We start from the raw sequence: 21,176 nt of genomic DNA on the forward strand, positions 1-21,176 counted from the left end.
CATTACTTTCTGGGCAAATCTTGTACGTTTCCTGAACCTTTTGTCAATTTTAATTTCAGTCATCTTTCTACTTTTGAGAGGGTTTTCGTGTAAGTGATCATTTATCCGTTATTCTTCACATTTCTCTACAGCTTCAGGTAACCTGATTTCCAGCTCCACTGGTGCACATTCTACGAAAACTCTTTCGAAATCTGCATCAAAACCAAAGCTGTTTAAAAAATCTCATTAAAAGTTAAACCTGCAGTATTATTAGCATCATTTGCATCAGTATCATTGTCTTCATCATCCCGTACTTCCGTAACATCGTCTGGCAAATCTTTTAGCGGAGTTGTGACAATCACATCATCCGTTAGTATTGCCAGTGTCCAAAAAATGGTGCTTCTGTGCGAAACAACATTTACAATAATGAGAATCGCGCTAACACTAAAGGGAGCCTGCCACTTATGCAACTAGATCAACAAAGCAAGAAACATAGAACGAAAAATATCAAAGAAAGCGACAAATCACGCTTGGATGGTAGTACATGAAAAATGCACATACAGCCAGATGGTAGGCTTACTCTGTAGTACCACATGGTTTTCGGCTTATTTCGTAAATAAAAACTGCAGATTTAACAAAAGATCTGCTCAACAATAAAATAGGACCTAAACTTCATCACATCTACACAAAAATTGCTAACAGTTCTGAACAAAACAAACATCCATTCTACAAAACAAACCATAGGTAATCAGTCACCAGAGATTATATAAGATAGCCTCGAACTAGCAAACAAGATCTAGGTGGCAATGAGGTGTTTCCAACTCACTTTGCCATCAGCCAAGGATGTGGGAAATATACGTGCAGTCAGAATAAATAAGGATAGAAAGAGATGGTACTTAGAAGTACCAAGAGGCAACAAAGAGTTAATTGCGTCTGGAACAATTTAGGTCACAGAAATGAAAAATCAGTTTTAAATGACTAAAAGAAGAATTAGTCTACCCAATGCATGTTTAAATGAACACATATAACGCTTATTTTAACGTAGCCATACCCACTGAGACGACTTTGTGTACCCTAAGGATAGGGGATTCTCCTGAGCTATGCAGTCTCTGATTATGTATCACTGCTTTAGTTCAACCAGTTAAAGTTCTGAACTCTGGTTTCACTCAGAAGAGTCGATTGTTTTCCAGCAAATGACTTAACTGATTGTTTCCATTTGGTTGTTCCCATCACTGTTAGCAATATTGGGGGCTAGGTGTGAAAGGGATCTTGCAACCTTAATGATCTCGTTATCAACAGGACGTTAACCTATAATCGTGTTTACTTCCTCGTAGAGGTGTTAGCATTTTGTTATCTCGCACAACAGTCGTCAAACTGTAGCCCCCAGCATGATCCTCATAGAAGGCGTGTGCCCACCCTGAGCGATGAACAGTGCCAGTGGAAGCCTGCACGAACTGGTGCACAGTGATAAAGAGACCAAGGCACCCCCCAGCCCAATCTCAAACAGGCGTCCCACTAGAGAGGTAGCTGTCAGTGGGTGGTCCACATGTGCAAAGACGCTAGGTCTTCGACATAAGGCCCTCAGCACAGATGGTTAGCTGCCTCTTCTGGCGACGAAGTCCTTGGTAGATGACTGATAATTTCATCTTCCTCTGCAGTAATCTCCACCTCAAAGTCAGCAGCTAATGGAAACAGTGATGGTTGACATCACATATACATGTCAATACGGTCGTGTACACGGAATGCTGGCGAGCATCTGAGAAAAACTGAGTACGTTTGCGAATGAGGATCTGATTTGGGGATTATTTATGACAGTCTACTGGCCATTGCTTCTTCAACAGGAGCATTCCCATTCAGGAAGGGTCAGCAGAATGTAGCAGAGGTGTCGCCGGTAGTGGTAATAATTTCATTCGTTCTGCTCTTCTTGATTAGTCAGGCCCTGGAAGGGTCTACCTGGAACTGTGGTATTGCCCATCTTCACCTGGCTAGCATCTGCTGCTTCATTAGCTTCCTGAATAAGAGCCCATGCACACTTACTACATTTTCTTACTTCACAGTGCGCAGTTACCACAGTGAAAATGCATCTCTCGACATTACATGGTTTTGCAGCATTGGCAAGTGGCAGTTCATTGCTACAGATAGGGCGTGGTGCAGCGCTTCTTCCTTCTCCAAAGAAATCTGTTCCCAAGGTTTGTACATATTTACATATCCGAACAAAAAGATCTGAACATGTGTTTTACAAGCTGGTGTAATGATGTAAAATGAACTCAAGTTCCCTGTTACTCTAATGTAGCATAAACCATACGATTCATTGCCTACTCCTTTCCTCACATTATTCTGCGTAAGGTATTAGTGCAGCAAATTACCAGAACTCTTCGTTCTCAGCAAATTACTGTAACAAATTATTTAACAGAGAACAGTTCCACTCAATTATTCATTGTGCTTGGTATCTATCCATGTTTGCCAAGTGGCCACTTATTTAATTTTTAGTCGTTATTTTCTATGGGTAACCCAGTCCGTTGGTAGCTGATGAACTCGGGAGTTAATGGGAGAGTGTGGCCTTTTGCCGGAGGCATATGCAGGTTGCACAAAGCAAAATCAGAACTACTACTGTACTGGAGACCAAGATAAATATGGTCGTTATATTAGTGTGTTCTCTATCGTCATACTGCCGTACATGCTGAATCATTTGCTCAGTGGCAATATGCCCCTTCTGCGAAGCTATAAATTCATCCAATGAATGCGGTGGTCTGCCTTCAAGGTTTCGTTTAAATATGCCAGGTTCTGGATCGGCAACATGTGTAACGTGCGATGTCCAACTACTACACGGAATTTTTGGAATAAATAATGATAACAAACTTATTTTTACGTCTATATTTGATTGTTGCTAGCACTGATAATCTCTTTGAAGTGACTGAACAGGGAGTACTTAATTCTTTATGTTTGATATTGCCTAGCAGGAGGACATTATTCATTTAAAACAATATCACAGCCTGAAATCGTTTCACAATACATAAACACACATGATAAACACTTGAACTTGTTTTATGTTAATGTAAACTACACAAATTGTAATTACTGAATTTAATGTTATTGAGCTTGCATTGTGCTGAAGGCACAATGAATACTGTGGTGGCAGCAATTTCCTTGAACGCTTAATTAAATAACAATATAGATCTGCTTGTCAATATAGTTACTCAAAACACTAATTGAGAATCACGTTGCTCGAACGGAACTGAGTAATATTTGACTATGACAATGTACTGGAAAGCCACCACATCGAGCTGGATAGTAATTAAGGTGGCACGGTACCCGGCATCTTCCATCCGTTGCATGAAGCGGCGTCTGCTGGCAATTTCGGCGTTAATTCCGACTATTTTCTCTTGTAATATAGCTACGCCGATACTCACGCACCATAACTTTTCACTGATCTTGCAGCACATAGAAATAACTGGAAATGGGGTGATAATGAGCTATTTCCTTTAAATAGTTGATTACACTCGGGGAATGTAATTTAAACCACAAAATTATTATTGCCTCCAAACGTTACACACTGTAGAGAACTTGGTTTGACTATTACACAAACTGATTCACAAAATATAAATGTACTGGTAATGGCGTCGGTATAACAACCACGTTCATAATAATACTCTTGTAAGATAAATTCTAGTTCATTGCTACCAAAGTGAGCTCACCAATGGACCTCATCATCAGTTACTGAGATCACAATACGACGTTGGATGCGGCTACTGGTCCCTTCACACCTCGCCGTTGGCACAAGCAACTCGTCGTAATTAACACAGCATTGCACTATGCAGTGCCATGTACCTCAGAGCGGGAAACCGTACTATTTTGCCGCTCGCAGCCCATCTCCGTCGAAATACCGCATCTTACGAGCCTTAATGTCCATTTAGCTTGTAGCCATACGATAAACGAAGTCCATATCTGTTTTCAGCTCACTTCTAAATGGTCTATTAGCAACATTACCGTAGCACACACCGGCAGTCACTTTTACGCCACTTCTGTCTCAGAGCTACGCCAGCTTACCTCTACTGCCTATATTACACTCCAACCTGTACACTGTTCTCATTCTCGGGGATTCCCCCCCACACCTAAACATTATTTTACATTACGCCAAGTTCTCTGTTTACAATTAAACATACCATAGCATTACAATATTCAATTACAGTCATTTTCATATATTAAAGTAATATTACATTTATATTTTTACTACATGTAACAGTATTATTTAGTTTAATTCTTTTGTTGTTTCGTTGTCGGAGTGCAACACAAGCCAGACACTGTCTCCTGCACAGCGTTCTTTAATTTAGCTGCCACCAGGCGGAAGCACTTTCGCTTTGCCTTCGATTCTGGCCCACAGATGGCATAAGCGTCCACTTTCTCTGCCGTTGCGCCTTGACTACGCCTGGCATTCACTAGACGGCACATTGTCACATTAAAAACGGTCTTTCCGGTCAGTTACAACCCAGGTTTATTGGGATTGTTCCACTGATGGTGGCTGGAGAGGGAATGTCGTTCCTGCTGTATCACAGGTCGCACCATTGATTAATATTCACTAATTTGTAATTGTAACCTTGTTATTCCCTTGGGTCACCCCTGTTTGTAACAGTTTACTATCACTACCTCTGGAGTAAACACAGAGCAAACCCTTTGAAAGTATGAGTGTGGCGTCAGCACTTCCCTCTGGCATCCTACAGCTTCTGTTTTACCCAAGAATAACTGCATTTCAGACTCTTGTGTGCTGGTCTGGACCATCCTAGTTGGACATATAGTAATTCTCTCTCTTTAGTAGAAGCATAGCTCATTTCTTGACGTCAGTACATAGCTCTCTTTCTCCTCGGAGACTAACATCATCTCTTCAACAGAAATCCAAAAGTATAACAGAAGCGCAACATAACCCCACTACAATAAGACAGTGGCACAGTTACCATATATATTACTCAAAAAATAATTTGTATATCCCACTCCACTTGTGTCTACTGGTGTGACCTGACTGCTTAAGGCACTCCCCATACCTTCTGCTTGTCAGTTTCCATTTCCTTCCTTTCCTTCTTAGCTTTGACTTTCCTTGCTGGTAACGATACTGGCACTTCTGGCAATGCGTCTAAAGTATCCTTAAAAGACTTAATGCGTCCCACAAGGAAAACGGAAATTCTTGTTAGTAACTGTAACTGCACATTCACGGATGATGACATTACTGTGACTTGATTGGCCCCAGATACCACATAAGGAATTATTTTGTTTTACCTTTAAGTGTGTAGGGATTCGCCAGCATAATACACTGATCATTTCTGTGTTCAGATAGTTTACAAAAAAAGTCATCCTGCTTGCTCTTGGCATTCGAACACCCTTGTATTCGTTTTTTTCCCATTGTTTCGACATTTTTTGTAATGTCTTTTCGTACTTCTACAGAGACTATCCATTTTCCCCAATTACTGGCTTCGAAAGGTGATGGCATCTTTCTACAATCTACCACCTCATATAGCAAAAGCCCAATGCTGTCATGTGCGTAAGTATTATGCACAACTACGACATAAGGTAGATAAATGCCCCAGTGGTTGTGGCTGTTCACATAACAACTTAATATTTTACTGATAGTACGATGGATGCATTCCATTTTTCCTTTTGGTTGGGGAGGAGAGAGGGGGGGGGGGGGGGGGGAAGACTAGTCTTCAGCTTTTCGGCATAGCTGCTTAATCGTCTTGGACAAGAAGTTAGTATCGTGATCTTAACTGTTGCATTGACAATGCCGAACTTTAATAAGCAATTGTTTATCATGACCTGTGCCACCAGATTTGTTTGTTGATTTGGGATTACAGCCATTGTGAGGTAATACAAAAAGTGATTGATGTTGGTTAACATATAGGGGTTACTTATCAGTATTAGGTTGAATGTATTCAGCATGTCCATTCCCACCATCTGAAATGATTTGGGTGCCTCCAGTAATTTTTGCAGCACTACTGTTTGATGACTGATAGGCAATATGGTCGGCATTCTGAGTTCTTGTCTTCCACTAGTATTGTTCAACTTTCGCTGCAGCTTCCATTACCTGCTAACTCATGATCGTGCACTTAAGACTTCATCCTTCAAAGCTGTGGGTACCTCAATGCATGGCCTATACTTTGTCACTCTAAACACAGCCCAAATGAACAGTGAACTACTGCTGTGCCCTAAACAACAGACAGTTTGTATCAGTTATTTGTGCTTTGTGACCTACTAGTACTAATGCTTTTTACTAAATAAAATCCCTGAGACTAGATTAAGCACTAGAAGCACTTGGGTGATGCTCAGCTCTATTTGAAATTGTGGTTTGATATGATAATAAAAGAGGGTTACATTCTGCTGAATAACTGTTGCAGAAAACGCTGGAGGGTTTAAATTTAGTGAACTGATAATTTATTAAGTCAGTCAAAGCAGTGAAATCATTAAAATGGTGGTTCTTCAGTAATTCACTTAAATATGAAATAAAATTATAATAATATTCAAATGCAATAAAGTTTGTTTTAATGCATGACTAGAATGGTAACAGATTCCCCAAATACTATTCCATTAAATTAAACACAAACTATTTGCCAGCTCATAAATACCTAAAGTCCATTATGGCGACCAGCATATTAAAACTCTCGAAATCATGAGCAGATTTCCACTGTATATCCAGTATTAATTCTAAAATACAACCGAAATAAGTTAAAGTTCAGTGTTGCACATCATCTCATGCTTACGATATTTTTAAGTTCCAGCCACCTCTCACAGTTTAAGTCCCACTTGGCTTGGAATTTTTCGCAGTATGAGTAAATATTAAAGTATCTGCATGGCCTGTTGCTGCCCAAAATCTTTCACTGCCTTAAACGGCGCTATCAGCTCCCCAACACGATACTTAACAGCGATGTGTAGACACTGACCGCTTGACTCGGAATGAACAGTCGCTTGTGCTTTTAAGCCTTCAGTTCTCCCTCCAAAACTCGTAACGCACTTAAAACATCTATGGTGTTGAACTACAACCTCGTATGTCAGTTTTTTACAGCAAAGTCATACATATATTATAATGGTAATAATTTTACATATGTTTATCAAGATCATAAAAATAATGTTGCTTCAGTCTCCTGATGTAAAAATGAATTATCTGAAATTCGAGATTGCTGTTCAACATCATCGATATAGAAACAAACATGTCATATCTGCCCCCTTCCAACCATAAACATTATTCTTTATCTAAAAGTTAGGGTAATCAATTATTAAAGAATTTTGCACATGCACACTTGTGTCAGTAACAAAAAAGATTGTTAAAACCTATAAAACAATAAAGTTGGCTTTCTCAATAGATGCACCTTTCTATTCTCTATTCAGTGGTGGTATAAATATTATATGCAAGTCGCCATTTTTATATGAGGGGTGTCTTTAATATAGATCAAATTAACTTTTAATTAAATAAACTAGAAATCAAGTAATAATGTAGATATATGGTACATAGTTAAGTAAGGATAGGAATAAGGAAGGCCTTGCTGCATTCATTTGTTATGTAACTGTGGAGAATACGACGAGCTGACAGATTTTCTCAGTTAAAAAGATATAAAATAAGTAGTGACTCAATACATAAAACATACACAAATGTGTAGATTTCAAGAAAGGTAGCTAGTGTCCTAAGCTATCATCCCATACGTTATTTGTCAAGATCGCATGAATCATTCTGGAGTTATTAATTTTAATGGTTTTTGTAGGATTATTCATTTAACTCAAATACCTAACTACTGTGGTTTTCGTGATATCCATAATATTAACGTCTCAATAGATGCTCCCCAGTGCCATGAATTTTCTGATGTGATTGGTTTTGTGCTACAATGAAATTGTGAATTACTGTGGAATTTTGAAGCATTTCCTTGCAGACATATTCTACCATGTTTTGAACGTTTCCATACTTGTAGCCACTTACACTCAAATCATGCTGTCGAGACAGCCAACTGGCACCCGGAAAACCCCTGGGCTCAGGGAAAATAGCAAATTACCATTCGCTCGCCACTCGCTTGTAGGCAACTGCATGGCTTTCTGTGACATCAGCTGCCTTGCCTCACCTTGGCGACATCAGCCGAACCAACACTTACAATACCATGACTCAATAAGTTTTACTTGGCTGACAGTTCGCCAGCATATGCATTATGTTATAGTTTCCTGCAACTCTGTGAGGCTTGTGCCAAGTTCCTGTATGACCCCAGTCTTTCTATTGAATCCATCAGCATTTCTGTTTTTGTCGGGCTTATGTGCTAACTTGTAATCAAATTCACTGAACTTTAATGCCCAACAGGTTAGTCTACTTGAAGGATCTTTCAGCCCATTAAACCAAATAAACATCGCATAGTCCATTATTACTTTGAATTTCCTTACGTACAGTAACAGCAGAAATTGGCAATACCACATGTAACACAACATCTCTTTCTATATGGTTCATTAATTCTGTTGGCTTTAGTCAACTGTCCCGATACATATGTCAATGGGTGTTCCTTACCGTTCATATCTTGACTCAGAACACTTCCAGTGCCCTGGTCGCTTGTGTCACCGGATAGGATGAATTTTTTTTCGTAATCTGGAAATACTAGTACTGGGCTAGTTAGCACCTCTTCCAATTTCTCCTAGATAGTTTACCGCCGAAGACGCACTGTAACACTGCTTAATACTTAACATTAAACATGCGAAAATGCAGTCTCTTAACCACTTCCCCTAGTTTCCGTGCGTGTTACTCCAGATCTTTAGAAAACACAATAGACCATACACAGGCGTGATTTTATTCCCGTTAGTACTCCATCCAATAACCTCTTGAATGTGGCTGGTGCGCTCTTAACCATGAATGGCATCCTTCAATACTGATGCTGAACCTGTGGAACGGCAAACGAGGTCTTCTACCAGTATTATGGAACAACCTCCAGTTGGTAATATTCACCCTTCAAATCCTTCATGGAGAAATGTTTACATTGACCTAGGTTGTCCAAAGTTTCCATTATGTTTGGCAGAGGATACAGGTACATGACTCCTTATGCTTAGGTATCAGTAATTACAACAAAACCTGTATTTCTTCGTTCCACTTGATGATTTCTATGGAACAATGATTTTGGATGCTTCCCTTGGATTGTCACTTTTCTCAATAATCAGCTAACTGCTGACTGATGAATTCCTCCGTTATGGGTTGCAGATGCCTAGAAATTCAGCAAGGTGTTTTGTAGACTGGATGGTTATTCCCCTTCGGGATTCCACGCTGAGTCGCATGTGTCGCTGGTAATGATCCACTAGGACTAAACAAAGTTTGCGTAATAGACTTATCCTCCCCTTTTAAACGCGTCACCTTCTTACATAATACGGCTGCATTGATGGCTTGCCTACGGCAGAGATCTCCACTCCACCAACGCAAATGTTCCTCGTCTAGGATCTAAATTGGCAATCAACAGCCCTTTTGATATATCCATTTCATGAGAGCCAAAATTATCTACACTCACCAGAACTATGTAATCCCCATCTATTTCCTGCACGTGCGCACACTTCTACGCATGAAAGAATGCGAAGTATCCAATTCGTCATTGTGTTCCAATGGTTCTCTAACACGTTCGGTAGGTCATTACTCACATTCACCCAGAGTAATTTTCTTGTCTCTCGGCAGTATGAACATTAATTGAGCTTTAATGAACATGCACCCAGTTTATCCAGTTCCACCTTCATGATAAGCGAACTTGCGATAATGTATCACTTGCAGTTATTTTTACCAGCTGGAACAACTTCCCTTGACCGCTGCAAAAGATCGTTTCTCGCATGATGGTTATTCAGAAAATCCAGTCCTAGGATTGCAGTGGGTAATGCTTCTTTATATTCCTGAAAACTCCGTGCTGCAATACAGAAATTCAACAATACGTACTGCAATGATGTTACATCATTTCCCCTGTCTACACAATCTATATCATGGGGTCTTCAGACTTTTTCTACCCAGGAGGTCCACTGTGTCCACTAGAAACCTACATTCCGTTCAGTTTTCCATCCCCACCTAGCCGCACTCCTCCTCTGCATATACTTTTGCAGAATTTTATTTTACTGGTAACGCCATCCGGCAGCTGAGGAATTCCTGTTGGCGTTTAACGAATCCCTCTCTGATGGCCTTCGCTTTACTTCCTGTTTTGATAATTTCGCGCCCAGTGCCACACTATTGTTTCTGCATGCGGCCCATATATCCACACCTATAACATTTTATCCTTCAGGAAAAAAACAATTTACTTATCTTGCGCCCGATTCACTACGTCCATCTTATCCTGTGTAACAACCTTAATGGCAGCAGTCACATCCTTTGCATTTTCATTCCGCACTCTCGTTGACATATTAGGCGGAAACTGTCTAAAAGTACATCTAACGCCCCGTGCTTCGCCTCTTGTAAAATGGTTTTATCCACTTCTTCATTCTGTGTCAGCTCACAGAGCTGCACTCTGGTTTTCCTGGTCCTATCTAAGAATGATTCCACTAATTCGTTTCGTCTCTGGAACATGTCATTAGCTATTCCCTGAAGAATCTAGCAATGTTCTGCTTACAGCAACACTGATAGAGGCCCTTCTTAAAATTTTCAGATGTACATGCAATACGCAACGCGTCATGATATGACATACATCTCTGCATGTGGCCGAGCGGTTCTAGGCGCTACAGTCTGGAACTGCGCGACCGCTACGATCGCAGGTTCGAATCCTGCCTTGGGCATGGATGTGTGTGATGTCCTTAGGTTAGTTAGGTTTAAGTAGTTCTAAGTTCTAGGGGACTGATGACCTCAGATGTTAAGTCCCATAGTGCTCAGAGCCATTTTTGAACCATCTCTGCATCTCCCACAAATCATAACTTAGCCATGTTCAAATGTATGTCTACTGGCCAATCACCCACGTTAGCAATGGCTTTCACATTGTCGATAAACGCTCCTCAGTCGGAATATGTGAAAAAGGAAACACTTTCTCTTATTTTATCGTGATGATCATTTCTCCCTGTGTAGGTGGGTGCCAACAGAATAGTTTCGCAATCGGAGGAGATAACTGGTGATTGAAAATCCCGTCGCAACGAAAAAGTCTTTCTTTTATGATTGCCACTCCACGTAACATGTCTAAGGCACTATATCCCCTATTTCGCGACAGTAAAAAACGAGCTGCCCTTCTTTGAACATTTTCGATGTCATCCGTCAGTGCCACCTGATGCGGATCCCGCACCGCACAGCAATATTCCAGAATAGAGCGGACTAGCGTGGTATAAGCAGCCTCTTTAGTAGACTTGTTGCACCTTCTAAGTGTTCTGTCAATGAATTGCAGCCTTTGGTTTTCTCTTCCCACAACATTATCTATGTGATCGCTCCAATTTAGGTTATTTGTAATTGTAATCCCTAAGTATTTAGTTGAATTTACAGCCTTCAGATTTGTGTGGCTTATCGCATAACCGAAATTTAGCGGACTTCTTTCAGTGTTCATGTGAATAACTTTACACTTTTCTTTATTCAGGGTCAATTGCCACTTTTCGCACCATACAGATATCTTATCTAAATCATTTTGCAATTCGATTTGGTCATCTGATGACTTTACAAGACGGTAAATGACAGCATCATCTTCAAACAATCTAAGAGGGCTACTCAGATTGTCTCCTCTGTCGTTAATATAGACCAGGAACAAGAGAGGGCATATAACACTTCCTTGGGGAGCACCGGATATTACTTCTGTTTCACTCGATGACTGTCCGTCTATTACTACGAATTGTGACCTTTCTGACAGGAAATCACAAAACCAGTCTCACAACTGAGGCGATATTCCATAGGCACGCAGTTTGGTTAGAAGACGCTTGTGAGGAACGGTGTCGAAAGCCTTCTGGAAATCTAAACATATGGAATCAATTTGACATCCCCTGTCGGTAGCACTCATTACTCCATGAGTATAAAGAGCTAGTTGTGTTTCACAAGAACGATATTTTCTGAATCCATGCTGACTATGTGTCAATAAGTCGTTTTCGTCGAGTAATTCATAATTCGAACACAGTATATGTTCCAAAACCCTACTGCAAATCGGCGTTAGCGGGATGGGCCTTTAATTCAGAGGATTACTCCCATTTCCCATTTTGGGTATTGGTGTGACCTGAGCAGTTTTCCAGTCTTTAGGTATGGATCTTTCTATGAGCGAGCGGTTGTATATAATTGCTGAATATGGAGTTATTGTATCAGCATACTCTGAGAGGAACCTGACTGGTATACAATATGGACCGGAGGCCTTGCCTTTATTAAGTGATTTAAGCTGCTTTGCTACACCGAGGATATCTACTCCTATGTTTCTTATCTTGGCAGTTGTTCTTGACTGGAATCAAGGAATATTTACTTCGTCTTCTTTGGTCAAGGAATTTCGGAAGACGGTGTTCAATAACTCTGCTTTAGTGGCACTGTCCTCAGTGACTTCACCGTTGTTATCGCGCAGTGAAGGTATTGATTGCGTCTTGCCATTGCTGTGCTTTATGTACGACCAGAATCTCTTTATGTTTTCTGCCAGGTTCCGAGACAGAGTTTCGTTGTGGAAGTACGCGCTATATTTCGAATTTCTACAAAACTTTGCCAATCTTGGGGATTTTGCATTTTTTTAAATTTGGCATGCTCTTTTCTTTGATTCTGCAAGAGCGATCTGACCCGTTTTGTGTACCATGGGGGATCAGTACCATCACTTATTATGTGGTATATATCTCTCAATTGCCTTTCATACTATCTCTTTGAAGTCATTCCACATCTTTTCTACGCTTACATGATCAGGTCGGAAGGAGTGGAGACTGTCTCTTAAAAAAGCGTTAAGAACATTTTTACCAGTTTTTTTTAATAGATGTACTTTGCGTTTCTTTTTGATGGTTGTGTGTGTTACGTTATTCAGCCTAGCAGCCACTGCCTTGTGGTCGCTAATTCCTGTATCCGTCGTGATACTCCCTATTCGTCCAAGATAATTTGTTGCTAAGAGGTCAAGTATGCTTTCGCAACCATTTACGCTTCGAGAGGGCTCATGAACTAATTGTTCAAAATAATATTCTGAGAAATAATATTGTGAGTACCGTTTCGGATAGCCACCGGCTATAAACGTATAATTTCGCTGGAACTATCTACTTCAATTTCACTACAAGGCAGAGTACTTCTGACAGCAATAAATATTCCACCACCAACTGTATTTAATCTATCCTTTCTGAACACTGTTAGATCGTTTGAAAAAATTTCCTTTGAACTTACTTCCGGCTTTAGTTAGCTTTCCGTGCCTATAACCATTTTAGCTTCAATGCTTTGTATTAGGCCAACTTTATTTATGAAGTTCTCGTGTACGCCTTACAATCCCATCTTGGAAATTTATTTCCAGTCTCAAAATTTTCCTTTGCCTTTCTTTTTAACACTTTTTATTAAAATATTAATAAGTACAATATATTTAGTATTATATTGGGACTGCTGACCTCAGATGTTAAGTCCCATAGTGCTCAGAGCCATATTATATTGGTTTATTTGCAATGTAAGTAACGAAAAAAATGAAAATAAAAAATAAAAAATGTTTGCTCATAGGATCTGGCGCCACGGCCCTCTGATTGCCGTTCTGTACTCTTTCCACTGCTCCAATTGCGCTTGAAAACCTACGCTAACGAACATGGCTCACGCCTCTCTTGAGCCGCATCAAAATACTATTTTTTTCTAGTTACTCGGCCATCTATAAATCACACTTCTGTCACTTTCATTTCTCCAAGTCCTGCATATACTACAAATCTGGACGAAATCGGTGATGACAAACAGGCGACGTCCTCTTCTAAGTCGTCTGCATACGGTCACCGACACAGGCGCTTGTCTGTCGCTACTGGTGACGAAATTCTTGGTGGATTACTGAATACATTATCTGTTTCTCGAGTAATCTTTACCTCGAAGTCAGCAGCTGATGGAGACCGCGGTGGTTGGCATCACGTACACAGCTTGATATGGACGCGTACAAAGAAGGTCGGCGAGCTTATGAGAACAACTGAGTACATCAGAGAATGGGGGTCTGATATGGGAAGGGGAGTTTTACGCCAGTCTACTGGCCATTACTTCTCCAACAGCAGCATCCCCACCCAGAAAGAGACAACATAGCGTAGCACCTAAATAACGCCATTGGTTGATAAGGGACTTCATTCGTTCTGCAGTTCTTTTTAGTTAGCTCCTGAATGAGCCTAGCCAGAACTGTAGTATTACCCAACTTCACCCTTCAGAGACGCCGACAAGTTTTTTCTGCCCCGGCATATGCGAAATAGGTTCTCAGATATGAGTGTCTCGAAGATTTTTTAGTAGTAAAAACCACTGCGCCGTCCTGGACGGCGAGAGTTCATCAGAGACAAAGGTATGGTGGTCAGGAGCATTCCAGGGAAATGTGATAAGAGCGCACTTTCTGTCCGTATACACAAACGGTCCGTCGGAGAGGGTGATCAGTAATCTGCGACTGATAAAGTTGCAGTGTACGGGAAAGTGTCGTCGTTGAGTGAATGTAGGATACAAGATGACTTACACTTAATTTCTAATTGGTATGTTGAATGATAGCTTGCTATAAATGTGTAAAAACTTTATGTTCATGCAAGTGAGTAGGAAAAACAATCTGTTATGTTAGAATACAGTATTACCGGTGTGCTGCTTGGCACAGTCATGTCGACTAAATATTTAGGCGTAACTTTGGAAAGCGTCAAGAAATGAAACGAGCACTAAGCTTAGTTGTAGGGTAGGCGAATTTTCGACTTCCGTTTGTTCGGAGAATTATTGGAAAGTGTAACTCATCTGTAAAAAATACCACGTACGGAACACTTCCGTGACGCATTCTTGATAACTGCCTGATTGTTTGAAGGCTTCACCAGCTCGGATTAAACGGAGATAAAATTGAGAGGCCTGCTCCTAGATTTGTTACCAGTAGGCTAGGTCAACACGCGAGTATTACAGAAATGCTTCATGAAATGAAATCGGAATTCTTGGAGGGAAGACGATGTTCTATTCGCGAAATGCTGTTGAGAATTTTGAGAACCCGCATTTGCAGCTGACTGCAGAATAATTCCACTGTTACCAACACACATCTTGCGTAAGGACTGCGAAAATGAGAGAAACCAGTGCTTGTACTTAAACGTATAGACAGTCATTTATTCCTCGCTCCATTTGCGAGTGGAACAGGAAGGGGAATGACTAGCAGTGGTACAATGTACCCCCTATCTTTCACCATATAGCGGCTTGCGGAGTATGTGTGTAGGTTTAGAAGTCTTTCCACTACGGCGTAAAAGTTATCAGACACAGTTGACCGTTTTCTCGTCCAGCAGTGTGGTTTGGGTGTGTACATTGCTTGTAAGATCGCATTCGTACAGTCGGTGCAAGCAGTGCGTGCTATCCTTTCTCCTGATTTGCTTGCGACTGAAAATTAATGGAAGAAACTTAGAATCCAGCATTAGAAGCAATTATTTTCCAAATAACACTGATCATGAGATGGAACATCAAGAAGAATTAGCAACATATCAGTACTAGAGGCGTCAAAATTGGTAGATTAAATGAATAACTGCTTGCTGCTAAGTGACAAGTTATTATATTTTCAACTCATCATTTATTCCACTGTTAAGACTTTTCAGTTTTTTCCACTTCCGGATGTTGTTCTTACGCTGTAGAAACAGGCAGTTGTTTTCGATTTTGCTTTTTTAAAACACAATGCTATGTTGTGTATTTAGTTTTATGTCAACCTTCCCTGTTCAATGACAAAGGCAGTAGTTCCTCTCATGAAACGTTTAATGCCTAAATTCCCCTGTGCTGGAATCCTTTTTGTACGTTCCAAAATACATTTGACCCACGTTGACACTATATATTATCCATAAGTACCTGTAAAAGACAAAAAAATCAAGTGTTTTGTAACTTATTGGGCAACAGAAACGAATAACTACTTCATGGTATATTTTATGTCACGCCATGCATTTATTTCTTTTAAATTTTGTTTTTCAGATAGAACAATAAGTACCGGTACTACAGCATCTAAAATTCCTAGTCTACTTACTTAATGACGCTGTGGTCCCTCTGCTAAAGAAATTCGAAAGCCAAAATATCTGTTTACACTTAATCAGTTTTTGACATGTTAGTGAAATTAAAACGTTAAGCATTGTACGACTGAGTTGTGGCTATTGTTGTGGTTGTAGAAATTGAAACTCAGGCCTAACACAGAAGTATTTATAATATCTGTAGTTAAACAATATTTACATCCTGTTTCAATACTTGCTGATGTCTTCTGGTTCATTTGTATATGTAATTATTTTTGTTTATTCTTTTAGGCTTAAATGCGATGCGAGCGACAGCTAATATTTTAGAAGAGTAGTGAGCGAAATAGGAAAAATGGCACCGCATTTTGACAAATCAGTAACCATGAAGAAAGAACCACGTCGCCGAAGTCGATGGGATTTAACCCCAGATGACATGAAGGACTGGAAGAAGAAAGAGTCGCCACACCGAGAAAACCGCGAGAGTCATCCAGAGGTAAGACGCTCTGCAGAGAGTACCCAATTTCTGCTTACAGTGATATCTGTAGTCAGCATGTTTGAAATGTAGCCATTATTCACACTTGTACGATCCAGCAGAACAAAATAAAAATGAAACTAGCAAAGACCAAATGGTTTCTATTCAGAAAATTCAGTGTAAGAGTTTCAGATTTGTCTGTCTGAACTTGTCCTTTTTTTTTTCACGCGTTAGCCGTGTTACTGGGACAATACTCAAGGATGATCAAAATTTTGGTAAGATCTTGTAATTTCACACACACACACACACAACCGCGTACACGTGGTGACTGCGGGAGTGCTGACTTAGAAGTGGGGTGGATATAATTGGGTTGCTTGCGAAAGCTAAGCCGTCGTCTGTCTCGGTAGCTGCGCTGTCAGCGCAGCTGATTGCCTAGCGAAAGGGGCCGGGTCCGATTCCCGGCTGGGCCACAGATTTTCTCCGCTCGCAGACAGGGTATTGTGTTGTCCTTACGTTCGTACCGCCATCAGTGACATTCCACTAATGAGATGGCTAAATGGGCACCTCCCGAAAGCCAATAAAAAAAATCAACCCATTAGCTCTTTTCAATACCAAGTAAGCTAATACTGTACAATATTAAGAAAACTTCAAAGATTTTCTTTCGCCTCGTCTACATTGTGTCTCGTTAAAGAAAAGAAAGTGATATTTAATCATTGTACTGTACTGGTGAAAAAGCAGCAAAATGCGAGTAGTAGATTGCCTGCAGACAAAATTTTCTCTGCTTGTGTTCCACCTCCATAGAAAGAATTTACGAATTAAATCTACATAAAAACCGTGAAACTGAGTGCACGACGCGGTCTCGTAGTTAGCTTTAACAGCTATTATCATCTTATTTTTAACGGTGCACATCTGATATTTCACTGTTTCTCACAGGAGGTGAAAACTGAAACCTTGGCTATAAATAGATTCGCAACGTAATTTCAAAACTGAGTTTTCAAAACTGAGTTTTTCAATGTAAGTTTAGCCAACTGTAATTTATGAGTGCCCAAGCCAACGAATCTTTTTGTTCCTGTACTTCAAAAGAATTTTTCGACAAATACTGTATCGCGGCGGCATTGATGCCGCTTATTTTCTATATTCCTCCTTTTGTAAAGATGGAGTTCGTGGTTTGTGCCGCCCGACGGCGCGACGAGGTCGCGTGGCGCCAGGTGCGCTAGAGGGCGCAGTTGCGGGTGGAGCATGGAGAGACAGCCGAGACGGAGGTTACAAGGTGTCAGCGAACTTGGGCAGTGAGCCCGTTCTGCTGGTCTCTGGAGTCACCTGCACAAGCTGTGTATCAGTCCTGGTGGTTTGGCGGAACAGCTCAGTACCGGCTGAACTGATATCGTTTATTTGGTGGGGCACTCGATCGCTCTTCTGACTTGTGAGTGGTGGCCGCATGTCATAGTGGAAACGAAAGGCGAGTCGGAAATTGTGTAACTTCCGTGAGACACGACTGGTGCGAACACGTTGTGACTATGCTATAAATACATTCGCAATATACATTCAAAACTGAGTTTTTCAATGCAAGTTTAGCCAACAGTTATTTATGAGTTCCCAAGCCATGATTGTATTTGGCTCCTTGTCACCACGCAGAGAATAAGGGAAGATACATTTTGTCTTCTAAACCTTAGGCTGCTCATGCACACTTCAGTGCCTGCCATAGAATCTTTCCAGCTATTGATCTAACTACACTCCTGGAAATGGAAAAAAGAACACATTGACACCGGTGTGTCAGACCCACCATACTTGCTCCGGACACTGCGAGAGGGCTGTACAAGCAATGATCACACGCACGGCACAGCGGACACACCAGGAACCGCGGTGTTGGCCGTCGAATGGCGCTAGCTGCGCAAGATTTGTGTACCGCCGCCGTCAGTGTCAGCCAGTTTGCCGTGGCATACGGAGCTCCATCGCAGTCTTTAACACTGGTAGCATGCCGCGACAGCGTGGACGTGAACCGTATGTGCAGTTGACGGACTTTGAGCGAGGGCGTATAGTGGGCATGCGGGAGGCCGGGTGGACGTACCGCCGAATTGCTCAACACGTGGGGCGTGAGGTCTCCACAGTACATCGATGTTGTCGCCAGTGGTCGGCGGAAGGTGCACGTGCCCGTCGACCTGGGACCGGACCGCAGCGACGCACGGATGCACGCCAAGACCGTAGGATCCTACGCAGTGCCGTAGGGGACCGCACCGCCACTTCCCAGCAAATTAGGGACACTGTTGCTCCTGGGGTATCGGCGAGGACCATTCGCAACTGTCTCCATGAAGCTGGGCTACGGTCCCGCACACCGTTAGGCCGTCTTCCGCTCACGCCCCAACATCGTGCAGCCTGCCTCCAGTGGTGTCGCGACAGGCGTGAATGGAGGGACGAATGGAGACGTGTCGTCTTCAGCGATGAGAGTCGCTTCTGCCTTGGTGCCAATGATGGTCGTATGCGTGTTTGGCGCCGTGCAGGTGAGCGCCACAATCAGGACTGCATACGACCGAGGCACACAGGGCCAACACCCGGTATCATGGTGTGGGGAGCGATCTCCTACACTGGCCGTACACCACTGGTGATCGTCGAGGGGACACTGAATAGTGCACGGTACATCCAAACCGTCATCGAACCCATCGTTCTACCATTCCTAGACCGGAAAGGGAACTTGCTGTTCCAACAGGACAATGCACGTCCGCATGTATCCCGTGCCACCCAACGTGCTCTAGAAGGTGTAAGTCAACTACCCTGGCCAGCAAGATCTCCGGATCTGTCCCCCATTGAGCATGTTTGGGACTGGATGAAGCGTCGTCTCACACGGTCTGCACGTCCAGCACGAACGCTGGTCCAACTGAGGCGCCAGGTGGAAATGGCATGGCAAGCCGTTCCACAGGACTACATCCAGCATCTCTACGATCGTCTCCATGGGAGAATAGCAGCCTGCATTGCTGCGAAAGGTGGATATACACTGTACTAGTGCGACATTTTGCATGCCCTGTTGCCTGTGTCTATGTGCCTGTGGTTCTGTCAGTGTGATCATGTGATGTATCTGACCCCAGGAATGTGTCAATAAAGTTTCCCCTTCCTGGGACAACGAATTCACGGTGTTCTTATTTCAATTTCCAGGAGAGTATCTCTTACCCCGTCATGTGGCTTCCCTGCATTGGTCACTAAGCTACTATCTTTGTGACAGTGACCACGTTCTGGTGATGTTATAGCTTCTTTGCCATCGCCATATGGACCGACTACGACGTTGTGTGCTTCAAAGTATCTATGCTTCTTTGCCCCCACTCTGTCAGATTGCATCGACGAGGCTGTGCAAGACATCTCCAACACGATTACTCATGTCACTGGAACTGCTGTTCACCTGTCTAAGGTCCCCTCCTTCACTGGCTGGTGACATGGTGGACTGAAGACATTGCAGTAGATATTCAAGATCGCCGAAGCGCCCTGCAACGTGTCAACTGACATCTTTCACAGATCTACCGTATCACTTTTAAGTGACATTGTGCTAAGATTTTCTATCTAATTAAATACTGTAAGAACATGGACCTTGGCGTTGGTGGGGAGGCTTGCGTGCCTTAGCGATAAAGATAGCCGTACCGTAGGTGCAACCACAACGGAGGGGTATCTGTTGAGAGGCCAGACAAACGTGTGGTTCCTGAAGAGGGGCAGCAGCCTTTTCAGTAGTTGCAAGGGCAACAGTCTGGATGATTGACTGATCTGGCCTTGTAACAATAACCAAAACGGCCTTGCTGTGCTGGTACTGCGAACGGCTGAAAGCAAGGGGAAACTACGGCCGTAATTTTTCCCGAGGGCATGCAGCTTTACTGTATGATTAAATGATGATGGCGTCCTCTTGGGTAAAATATTCCGGAGGTAAAATAGTCCCCCATTCGGATCTCCAGGCGGGGACTACTCAAGTGGACGTCGTTATCAGGAGAAAGAAAACTGGCGTTCTACGGATCGGAGCGTGGAATGTCAGATCCCTTAATCGGGCAGGTAGGTTAGAAAATGTAAAAAGGGAAATGGATAGGTTAAAGTTAGAAATAGTGGGAAGTAGTGAAGTTCGGTGGCAGGAGGAACAAGACTTCTGGTCGGGTGACTACAGGGTTATAAACACAAAATCAAATAGGGGTAATGCAGGAGTAGGTTTAATAATGAATAGGAAAATAGGAATGCGGGTAAGCTACTACAAACAACATAGCGAACGCATTATTGTGGCCAAGATAGATACGAAGCCCACACCTACTACAGTAGTACAAGTTTATATGCCAACTAGCTCTGCAGATGATGAAGAAATTGAAGAAATGTTTGATGAAATAAAAGAAATTATTCAGATAGAGAAGGGTGATGAAAATTTAATAGTCATGGGTGACTGGAATTCGAGAGTAGGAAAAGGGAGAGAAGGAAACGTAGTGGGTGAATATGGATTGGGGGAGAGAAATGAAAGAGGAAGCCGTCTGGTAGAATTTTGCACAGAGCATAACTTAATCATAGCTAACACTTGGTTTAAGAATCATGAAAGAAGGTTGTATACATGGAAGAACCCTGGAGATACTAAAAGGTATCAGATAGATTATATGATGGTAAGACAGAGATTTAGGAACCAGGTTTTAAATTGTAAGACATTTCCAGGGGCAGATGTGGACTCTGACCACAA

General features: G+C 42.0%; 1 long non-coding RNA gene across 2 annotated transcripts in view; it reads left to right on the top strand.

Moving 5' to 3' along the window:
• Nucleotides 1–21,176, top strand: part of LOC126416804 (uncharacterized) — a 229,875-nt gene that overhangs the window by 112,700 nt on the left and 95,999 nt on the right. For both annotated transcript variants that reach the window (XR_007575530.1, XR_007575529.1), the window contains one exon: nucleotides 16,312–16,513. This is a non-coding gene — a long non-coding RNA (uncharacterized LOC126416804). The remainder of the gene's footprint in view (nucleotides 1–16,311; nucleotides 16,514–21,176) is intronic.

This window comes from Schistocerca serialis, chromosome 8, assembly GCF_023864345.2.
Source record: "Schistocerca serialis cubense isolate TAMUIC-IGC-003099 chromosome 8, iqSchSeri2.2, whole genome shotgun sequence".
Classification (NCBI taxonomy): Eukaryota; Metazoa; Arthropoda; class Insecta; order Orthoptera; family Acrididae; genus Schistocerca; species Schistocerca serialis.